Source organism: Lathyrus oleraceus, chromosome 4 (assembly GCF_024323335.1).
Source record: "Lathyrus oleraceus cultivar Zhongwan6 chromosome 4, CAAS_Psat_ZW6_1.0, whole genome shotgun sequence".
Classification (NCBI taxonomy): domain Eukaryota; kingdom Viridiplantae; phylum Streptophyta; class Magnoliopsida; order Fabales; family Fabaceae; genus Lathyrus; species Lathyrus oleraceus.
Window position 1 is genome coordinate 212,938,845 of NC_066582.1, and position 9,998 is coordinate 212,948,842.

General features: G+C 38.5%; 1 pseudogene; it reads right to left on the minus strand.

Annotated features, from left to right (window-relative positions):
• Positions 1 to 8,131: 8,131 nt before the first annotated feature.
• LOC127076936 (uncharacterized) lies at positions 8,132 to 8,231 on the minus strand (annotated as a pseudogene).
• Positions 8,232 to 9,998: the final 1,767 nt, after the last annotated feature.

Genomic DNA, 9,998 nt, shown 5'->3' on the forward strand with positions numbered 1-9,998 from the left:
GCAAGCATTTGGAGTGAGATCAAGCACGAGCAAGAGCAAGATCAGTTGAATCCAGACCTCCATTGAAGGTATTTTTCAGAAAGTTTTGATCTCTTCGATTCTCTCTAATTCTTGCTCAATTCTATTGATTCTTTGGTTGTCTGAAGTCCTACCAATATAGGCAAGAAGATTGAGTTGGTTAGAGGCCAAATTGAAGCAAATCAGTTCGTGTACCTCAAATTTCAACTCCATGTATCTCTCAATATACTTGGAGTTAGAGTGAGTTGAGGCTGGATTCGAACTCAGTGCCATTTTTACTTTGAAATCATGTCCTTGTATTTAATTTTGGTGATGGTTATGACTGAACCAGTCCAGTGAGGTTCGTCGAAGAAGACAACCGGTCCTTGGCCGTCGGTGGTGTGCTGGATGGTTCTGAGCCATAGGATCCTTTTAAATGATCTAATCATGAGCGTTCCTTTTGAATACCAACTGTGTGGCGTGCTGACTTAAGTACACGATGGAACGCGCGTTGGTGGCCACTTGATCTGCCACCTCAGTTAATGAGGGAGATCAAGTGGTCCACGTTTTTCTGATATTTTAATTTTCATTTTAATTGCTTTATTTTCAATAATTCATATTAAATTTAATATTGATCCAAAAAATATGGGACTTTCACCAAAAAAATTCAAATATTTTCCTCTTTCATATTCTGAATTAAAATTATTTTTTGGATCATTATTAATATTTTTCATGAATTAATTGATTTTACATTTGTTTTTAATTGTTTAAAAATATTTTTAAATGTCCAAAACTTATGAATATTTTTGTCCAAGGTCCTTTGACCTTGTTTGACCTATGATAAGTCTCATGGTCATTTCTTTAGTGTTTTGATGTGATTTTAGGAATTGGACAAACCATATTTAATTTAAATGCACTATTTTAGTATTTTTAATTTGAATAAATGCCAAATAAATTTGTTGACCAATTGTGATGACTTGTTTATGTTTGACTATTGTTGTTGGGCCTTGGTCAAGGTTGATTTGACTTTGTCAAATTAATATCATTGGATTTAGGGGATTGATGGAATGCACATTCCATCTCCCAAAATGAATGGATGATATTAATTTGGTAAAAGTCCTCCTTTGACCAATTTGTGTTTTGATCCATTTCCCTCCCACTTCATCTTATTCCCTTTCTTCATTCATTCATTCCATTTGGCCTATGATATCTCAAAAACCTAAAGCTAGTTGATTGAAAAATTAACATGAGTATGGATGAGATGCTCATATAAGGATTGGTATGAGATGCTCCTTTTTTCTTTGCAGGGGTATCGTACATCCGCACTTCAACAGGGGCAACCCCTTTCTCTCTTGTTTATGGTATGGAAGTAGTGCTCCCCGTAGAGGTTGAGATTCCTTCATTACATGTGCTCATGGAAGCCAAGTTGACTGGGGCTGAATGGTGTTAGACCAGGTTTGATCAGTTGAATTTGATTGAAGAGAAGAGATTGACTGCCGTGTGTCATGGTCAGTTGTATCAACAAAGGATGAAGAAAGCTTTTGATAAAAAGGTCATACCTTGAGTGTTCAGAGAAGGTGACCTTGTGCTCAAGAAGATTTTGACGTTCAAGCCAGATTCCAGAGGAAAATGGACTCCTTATTATGAAGGCCCATATGTTGTTAAGAGAGCCTTTTCAGGCGGCGCATTGATTCTTACAACAATGGATGGTGAAGAGTTCACTCGTCCTGTGAACGCAGATGCAATCAAGAAATACTTCACCTAAAAAATAAAAGAACAGCTCGCTAAGTTGAAAACCCGAAAGGGCGGCTTAGGCAAAAATGAGCATCTCAGTGGATTGAGAACCCGAAAGGGCGATCCAGGCAAAAATTAGAGACATAAAACAGAAAGAATTTTCCGATAAGTTGAGTACCCCAACTTGGGGAAACTTATGCAAAAATTATGGATTATGGAAAGTAACTGCATTCTGCTGATCTTCAGATTTTGAAGACTTGTTTGAGCACAAGGGTTGACATCAGTTTATCCCCAGCAGCGGTCAAGAGCACAATGGATATCAAGAGTTGGTAGAAGGATTAAGGATCAATTGTATTCAATGTAACCCTTTTTCCATGTAAAATACCATTTTCAACTTTGTAAAAATCCATGGTGTCTTGTCATTTACAGAATACCATTCCATTAAATAAAATTGAGCTTTTATCCAAATTGTTTCTACTCTTATCTACTTCAGCTAATAGTTTTAAATTTTATTATGATCATTTTGAAATTAAATTTTTAAATCAAAATCAAGTTTTTTCTTAAATATATAAAAGCAAGAATTTTTCCAAAGCAAGTAAAAGGAATATCAACAGCATTTCAATGGATAGCAAGTCCTTAACTGCGAAACATCAGAGGTTCCCCAAGCAGTTAATCCTTCGGGTATCCCTAGACGTTTGTGTTGATTCATTTCTTTGGCGGAGTGTTTGATCCTCAGTAGAATTCCTTTCCTTGTCCCCAGTTGAGTTGGTTGATTCAGATACCCTGCGGCGTGTGGTTTTCCCCGACAGAGTTTCTGCCTTCCCCAGCGGAGTTTGTACATCCACAACGAAGTTCGTATTTCCTCAACAGGGTTGATCTTCAGAGGTGGTTGATCTTCCCCAGTAGATCGCATTGGTTTCCCCATCAATCGCCATTCAACTTGCTCCCAGTCAGAGTTTCCTCCTGGTTTCTGAGCAGCTTTTGTTATGATTATTCTCTGTACCATTTTTATGGTGTTGACCTAAAATTCCCCACAGATTGGATGTTCTGTCCTCGGCAGATCTCCTCCTTCTCCAGCTAGGTTTGAACCTTTGGGATGTTGATCTCTTCATTCTCCAACAGTTGTCTCTATATTTTATGGATTGACCAAGGATTATACCGATGGTTCAAATTCTTTGCGACACCTTTGTATCCTTTGTGATCGTTTTGTCAGCATAATCATCATATATACATATACATATACAATCATATAATTTCATAATTGCATACCCTGCATCTTCATATTTGATTTGTTTGAGATTCTTATGGCGGTATTTTATCCCCATACCAAATCTGGTGTCTGTCCTCCTTCAATTGTAGAGTGTCAGCCCCTTAAGCAGAAAGACTTTAACCTTTCTCCTTTTCCCCACTGAGTTTGTTTCCTCGTGGATGGTTATTATTTCAGTTTCCTCCCCAGTTGATTTTCTGGATGGAATTACTCCCCTTGAGTTATGTCCTCATTGGGTTGAGTCTTGATTGACCGTTTTCTTTCTAGCTCTTACCTAGATAGATGCTTTGATCCCTTGAGAGTCTATTAACCAGTAACTGGTCATATTCTTCTTAGTTTGCAGTTTGTTACTTCTTGCCCACTACCCGACAAAAGTACCCTTTTTTCTCCTCAGTAGAGTCCCCAGTGGATCTATTCCCCAGGAAGTATATCCTTGATATGTTCATCCTAACCGGTGACGGATATCTTTCTTTCCCCTGCCTGAGTCTATCCTTGATATGTTCACTTTAACCGATGACGGGTATTCTCATTCTTTTGGTATTCTACCCAGTAAAAAGATAGTTGTAATCCCTATTTTGTTCCCCAGAGAGTTAATCATTAATATGTTCATCTTAATCGATGACGGGTTTTCTTCTCCTTGTGGTTTTCTACCCAGTAACCGATAGTTGTAAATCCTACTTTTCCCCTGTGCGGAGTCTATCCTTGATATGTTCATCCTAATCGGTGACGGATTTTCTCTTCTATGGTATTCTATCCAGTAACTGATAGATATAATCCCTATTTTTGCTCCTCATCAGAGTCGATCCTTGATATGTTCATCCTAACCGATGACGGGTCTTCTCTTTGATTGGTTTTCTACCCAGTAACCGGTAGTTGTAAATCCTACTTTGTCCCCTATTCAGAGTCTATCCTTGATATGTTCATCCTAACCGGTGACGGATTTTCTCTCCGACGGTTTTCTATCCAGCTTTCGATAGATGTAATTCCTACCCTTCTTGTTCAGTTGGTATATCCTTGATATGTTCATCCTAACTGATGATGGGTATCCTCCTTGACATTTCCAGGCAAGTCTATCCTTGATATGTTCATCATAACCGATGACGGATACTCTCACCCCTGGTCTTCTGCCCAGTAACTGGTAGTTGTAAATACTATCTTTTATGTAGTTTCCCCAGCAAGGTTATTCTTACCCAGTAACCGGTAATGAATTTCCTCTCCTGGAATCCTCAGCGAGTCATCCTTGATATGTTCATCCTAACCGATGACGAATGTTCTCTCTGTCAGATCTTTATTATCTCCTTACCCGGTAACAGGTAGTGGATAATAAATTTCTACTCCTCATGTGCTGAAGTTTATCTTCCCCAGTTGAGTTGAGTGTGCATTTCCTTAGTGAAATCTCGTTTCCCTTACATGATTTAAGTACTTCAGTGTTATTCTGATCTACTCGTATTCCTTGCAGGTGCTGTTTTTCCCCGTCTTTCCATTTTATATGGATGTCCTCGAGTCCCCCGACAATTTTAAGTCGTAGCCTGGCCTACGCATAACCCCTTTTACCCCCCCCCCAGAGTCTCTGTCTCCCTAGTGAGTTTTCCTTACGGAATGCATTGTGCTCCTGCGGATTTTCGGTCTCTCTGATTTCTTTTTCCTTTGTGGCAATATTTCCCCACAAAGCATTAACTTTTGCATTCATGTCATATGCATCATGAGGTCTCTTAGGGACCAAAATTTGTTTCTCTATGTTGTTATTTAAGCCCATTATACTGATTCGAGCCGAAGATTTTAACCTTCACCTCCTCAGTTAGAATGTCCTTAAATAGGGGCAGCTGTAAGACCCCAATTTTGACCCTAAGATCCCTCATGTAACTTCATCATAGGCATTAGCATGGGATCATACCTTGGCATCCTCCTTCCCCCTTTTTCATTGAGTTTGCTTTGGGAGAGATCACAAAATACTTTGTGATTGTATCATACTTGTATTTTATCATTTCACTAACCAAAATACCCAAAATATGTCTTTGTATTTGCCTAACTCTTTTGTAGGAAAGGCATGATCCCATTGATTCATCAAGTTCACATCTAGGGTTTGAGACCCTCATGAACAAAGAGCACAACCAATAATTGATCCAAGAATGGTTATGAGCATCATATATGAGTCCCAATGTTCTCTACATGATATATTGATCAAGTTTTCTTCAAGAGTTTGAAGGTGATTTGCCTTGGAAACCCTAGTTTGACTGGGTATCTTGAGTAACTTCTCCAACAAGCTATCTCACCAATTGATCAAATTTCTCAAGGGACACTTCAAAATTAATCATATTATGCATATATGATCTACCATGAACCAATAAATTCAAGAGAATTGGAAGTTAGCAAGTTGGTTGATGGTGGTTGGCCAGATGAATTCATCTAATCAAAACTGGGTCTCCCTAGGCCCTATCTCCTACAATTTTTCCCATATGAAAATGATTCTAAGATAAAACTTACTCTAAATGACATTCCAAACAACTTTCATGTTGAGACCTAGAGCTAGTTTTGCTTTGAAAATCATTTTCTATGTTGAAACATTATAGGTCATTTTGTCTAAACCCTAATTTGAAAGTCAACTTCCCAAGGCCATAACTTGCTCAATTTCTATGAGATGAAAGGTTTACCAGTTGAAAAATAAAATTAAATGAGTCTAATTCAACTTTTATGTTTGGAGTGGAAGCTAATTGATAACATGAAATTATATCACATTTTAAGACTTAATTTAATTAGATTATATTATCATTTACTTTAATTTATCCCATTTTATCAGATATTATGCAGTATTTCTTTTCTATTTACATCAGGTACCCATTTTGAAGCAAAAGTGAAAAAGGGAAGAAAAGGAGGTGTAAAAAGCAATAAAAAGAAAACAAATAACCAAGACCAAACCCAGCCCAAAAGGAAGCGCAAGTTGCCCCTGTGACGGGCGTCACAAGGGTTGTGATGAGCGTCACGCGAAGTAGCCTTGTGACGGACGTCACACATGGTGTGACGAGCGTCACACCAGTCCACTAGCTTTTTGGCGCAAGTTACGCTCTCAGAAGAATGGAAGTAACGTTGAGGATTTCGTGTCCTATTCTCAAGCCGTGTATTTAGCCATGCTGAAGACTCGTAGGAAACGCAAGGCAGTTACCAAGGCTATTATAAATAGCCATCTCCTCTCTTTGCCGTCGACACAAGTTTTTGCACGCTCAGTTTTGCGAAAGCTCTGCCAAATTTTCCTTTCACGCCTTTGCTTATTTTTCTTCCTTTCCAGCATTGTTCATTTTATTTATTTCTTTTGCAAGCTTTATTTTCCCTTTTCCCTTGCAATTTATCTTTCCCGTTTTTAGCTTTTAAATATTTTTCGCATAATAGTTTCTACACCGGAAACTACTGTGCAGCTTTATACCGGATTTAACCTTACGTTATATTCGAGTTTTATTTCCTTGATTTATTTTACGGTTTAATTGAAGAATCCAAGAACAAATCCTACCGGCTTGTGGTGGAGTGTTCAAGACCATTGTATTACGCATTCAGGTTCTTTAATTGCTATTTAATTTTGTATGTTTTATTCTATTGTTTATTCATATTGCCTGCCTGGAATGAGTCTGTTTATGCATGATATAAATTCTTGTTTATTTAGCATGTCTGGCTAATTTGCCTAGGTATCGGTATGTAAAGTAAGCAGAATAAGGGATCGAGACTGAGTCGGTTTATCTAAACTTAAAATCAAAATCAATCTTTTTATGGTCTCAACTTACAGGTTTAATAACAAGATTTTTTACAAAAGTAAAAGACATAGAGAAGTTAAAATCAATAGAGCGAGAGTTTGAGATTTTAACTGGACAGTGTAAGTTAGGCATTAATTCTAGATCAGGGCGAGAGCAAGTTTTAGAGTCAATTAAATTCTGACCTTTTCCAAAAAGTATTTTTAAAGATTGAATGTGAGGACGAGAGTTAAGCATTTGGATTTAATTATATAACCTAAGTCAACAGAGCGAGAGTTTGAGATAAGGGTGTTTAAAACGGTCAGTATTTTCTTAAAAAGAGTTTCTGCAACTTTATTGTTTTCAAAATATGGTTTTTGACTTAATTATAAGTGACAGCAACATTAATATAAAATCATGGTTTATTCAACAGAGCGAGAGTTTGAGATAGAACCTTTAACCAATAAAGTTAACCGAAACGATTCATTTTAAAACCAAGAAACCGACAAAGACTTGATTCCCTAGTTTTGACGAATTACATACCGATATCCGTTTTATTAATATTTAATCTAGACATTAGTTTAGCTCTTAGTTTTTCCCCAAACAATCGAACATCTTCACCTTAGATTTACGTAGTAACTTTAGATAACGGTATATCGATTCATAAGTCCCTGTGGGATCGATATCTTTTAAAACTACGCGATAGAACTGTGCACTTGCAGTTTGTATCCCATTCTCGACTCACCCAGTCGAGCGATCAAGTTTTTGGCGCCGTTGCCGGGGACTTTTATTCAATCGATATCGTAACTCTTCCGTTACGCTGTAGAGACTAAGGTTTCTTTTTCTTCTATTTTCTTTCTTTCGTTGATTTGTATGCCACGCACTCGCTCTCAAGGCGAACCGCTCTATTTACGAATCAACGACATCGAACTATATCTCCGAGTCTTACGACGAATTCGGGAATATCGTGCTGAAAACAATCTCCCTCCTATAGACCTTCCTGATCTCAAAGATTTTCCTTCTTTAACCGAGATGGCAGAACCAGCTCGTGCTCTTAGAGATTACGCCGCTCCATCGCAAGATGAACCGCATTCAAGTATTGCTCCGCCCGCAATCGAAGCAAACAACTTTGAACTTAAACCTTCGTTGTTGCAGGCTGTGCAACAGAACCAATTCTCTGGAAATCTTACCGAAGATCCAAACCTTCATTTATCCGTATTTGTCCAATACGCTGATACTGTTAAAGCTAATGGTGTCACTTCAGAGGCAATTCGACTTCGTCTTTTTCCTTTCTCATTAAGAGATAGCGCTAGAAGATGGCTTCAATCTCTTCCTCCCAACTCAGTCACCACATGGAACGAGTTGAAGAAAGTTTTTCTTGCCCGATATTTTCCGCCAAGCAAAACAGCTATGTTAAGAGCCCAGATAAACGGATTTAAACAGAAAGACAATGAGTCTCTTTTCGAAGCATGGGAAAGATACAAAGACATGATGAGACTTTGCCCACACCATGGTTTGGAAGACTGGTTAGTAATTCACACATTTTATAATGGTCTCTTATACAATACAAGGTTAACAATAGACGCCGCTGCAGGTGGTGCACTAATGAACAAACCTTATGCTGATGCTTACCAGCTTATCGAGAGCATGGCCCAAAACCACTATCAGTGGGGAACCGAACGAACAACAGTGGAAAAACCTCAACCGAAAACTGGCATGTACGAGATAAGTAACCTTGATCACGTCAATGCAAAAGTGGATGCTTTGGTCCAGAAGATTGAAAGTTTAAACGTATCGCCTCCAGCAACCGTGGTTGCTATAACTCAGAATTGTGAGGTCTGTGGAATCCAAGGCCACACTCCTGCGGAATGTCAACTCTTGACTGGAATCCAAACAGAGCAAGTAAACTATGCTCAAGGAAGCCCCTATTCGAATACCTATAACCCAAATTGGAAGAACCATCCAAACTTCTCATATAAGAGTAATAATGCTTTATACGCACCCGGACAGTCTCCAAATCAAGCCCCATCTATACCTCCAGGATATCAGAAACCGAATCCTAACAATAATACCCCTAGAAAATCCAACTTGGAAATCATGATGGAAAACTTTATAGCTTCCCAACAACAAACCAATAAAGATTTCTTAAACCAGAACATACACACTGGCGAACAACTTAAACAACTAGCAAGCAAAGTAGATGCCCTGGCTACCCATAACAAAATGCTGGAAACGCAAATATCTCAAGTAGCTCAACAACAAGCACCTACTGCTGCACCAACTGGTACATTCCCTGGACATCCCCAACCCAATCCGAGAAGCCAAGCTCATGCAATTATATTGAGAAGTGGAACGGAAGTGGAAGGACCGTCTGACCCAAGGATAGAAAACCAAAACCCTGAGAAATCCATTGAGGAAAGTGAACCTAAGGAAAAGGAAGAGAGTAATAAGGAAACCCTAAAAAAGAAGGAACCTTATGTACCTCCACCACCTTACAAACCACCTATACCTTACCCTCAAAGGCTTGTTAAAACCAAAGATGTAGGCCAATTTAGAAAATTTGTTGATCTCCTTAAACAATTAAACGTTACAATTCCGTTTACCGAAGCTATTACGCAGATGCCCTCATATGCTAAATTCTTAAAAGAAATTCTTTCTAATAAGAGGAAACTTGAGGATAGCGAAACCGTTACACTCCCTGCCGAATGTAGCGCTATAATCCAAAACATGCCCCCTAAACTCAAGGATCCGGGTAGCTTCTCTATACCCTGTCACATAGGAAAATTTGTCATCGACAAAGCCTTATGCGATTTAGGAGCCGGAATTAGCGCTATGCCCTTATCCATATGTAAGAAACTAGAGATGGGAGAATTAAGACCGACCAAAATGTCTGTGCAATTAGCAGATCGTTCCATCAAATATCCTGTAGGAATCCTTGAAAACGTTCCCGTACGCATAGGTCAGTTTTACATTCCCACTGACTTCACAATTATGGACATTAGAGAAGATGATACGACACCTATTATACTAGGAAGACCATTCTTAGCAACTGCCGGTGCAATCATAGACGTAAAACGAGGACGACTCACCTTCGAAGTAGGTGAAGAAAAAATTGAATTCATTCTTTCCCAATTCTTGAAAGCACCTGCAATAGAAGATACATGTTACTTCATGGATATCATCGATGAATGCATAAAAGAAGCAGAGTCAGGAGAAGTCAAACCATCAGACTATCTTTTAGAGGACAAATCTAAACAATGCCTAGCAATAACACCAGATCCTAC